This window comes from Lycium ferocissimum, chromosome 8, assembly GCF_029784015.1.
Source record: "Lycium ferocissimum isolate CSIRO_LF1 chromosome 8, AGI_CSIRO_Lferr_CH_V1, whole genome shotgun sequence".
NCBI classification, from domain to species: Eukaryota; Viridiplantae; Streptophyta; class Magnoliopsida; order Solanales; family Solanaceae; genus Lycium; species Lycium ferocissimum.
Genome location: NC_081349.1, coordinates 50233751 through 50234863, shown reverse-complemented (window position 1 = coordinate 50234863; position 1113 = coordinate 50233751). Strand labels below are relative to the sequence as shown.

The 1113-nt window shown below is 30.3% G+C and overlaps 1 non-coding gene across 1 annotated transcript; it reads left to right on the top strand.

Annotated features, from left to right (window-relative positions):
* Positions 1–631: 631 nt before the first annotated feature.
* TRNAE-UUC (transfer RNA glutamic acid (anticodon UUC)) lies at positions 632–703 on the top strand. The gene has a single exon. It is a non-coding gene; the product is annotated as a tRNA-Glu (tRNA).
* Positions 704–1113: the final 410 nt, after the last annotated feature.

The following is a 1113-nucleotide window of genomic DNA, read 5'->3' as shown; positions in this document are numbered from 1 at the left end:
ACATAATTATCGTGTAACTCTCTGCCCTTAAAATTTTAAGTAAATTTAAAAAATCAGCTAGTATTGTTTGAGTTGAACCTTTTTCCCCGCGATAAGCACCCACTTTTCTCTTTTCCTTTGTTTCATTCTCTTTCTCCATTATTGGACTTTGAAATGGAAAGATTAAAATGGACAGCAACGATAAGAAAACACTTGGAACACAAAAGCATTTACTAAATGTGATATAGAGAAATATGAATTTTCAAAAACTTTAAAAAAAAAAAAAAAAAAAAAAGTAAAGGGAAAACTTATCTATTTGGTTGGGAAGAACTTACTTTTTGGTTAATCAATTGTTACAATACAGGTGGAGAAATTTTCGTAAAAGTATTTTAAGTTTAATCCAAGTTTACCTTTTTCCTTTTCCGTCATATATGATAATAAACAAATGCTAATATTTGATAACACAGTAAAATAGGGGACCAAACATGCAAACATGATCCAGATGAGAGGGCTAAACAGTAAACCTTAGCAGTCAAAATCCCAATCTCCTTTGTTGTACGTGTTCTAACTTGATACCATGCCGGTTCATTTTAACGTGTCATCACTGTAAACACCTCCTATATAGAGATAATGCATTGAAGGTGACATAACGTCCGTTATAGTCCAGCGGTTAGGATATCTGGCTTTCACCCAGGACACCCGAGTTCGATTCCTGGTAACGGAAATTTTTAACTTTTACCTGCTCTGTTTAATTTATGTGGTACACTTTTCTTTTTAATGTGTTCAAAAGAGTATCATTTTTCTCTATTTATAAACTTAACTTTTTAGATGATTTGAAATTTTTAACTTTTTCGTTTAATTTATGTGGTACACTTTTCTTTTTAATGTGTTCAAAAGAGTATCATTTTTCTCTATTTATAAACTTAACTTTACGAGATGATTTACGACCATCTAAAATGTGTTTTGGAATACAAATCTCAAAAGTCATTCTTAACTTTTACCTCCTCTGTTCAATTTATGTGATACATTTTCCTTTTTAGTGTGTTCAAAAGAGTATCACTTTTATATATTTATAAGCTTAACTTTACGAGATGATTTACAACCATCTAAAATTTGTCTTGGAATATAAATCTC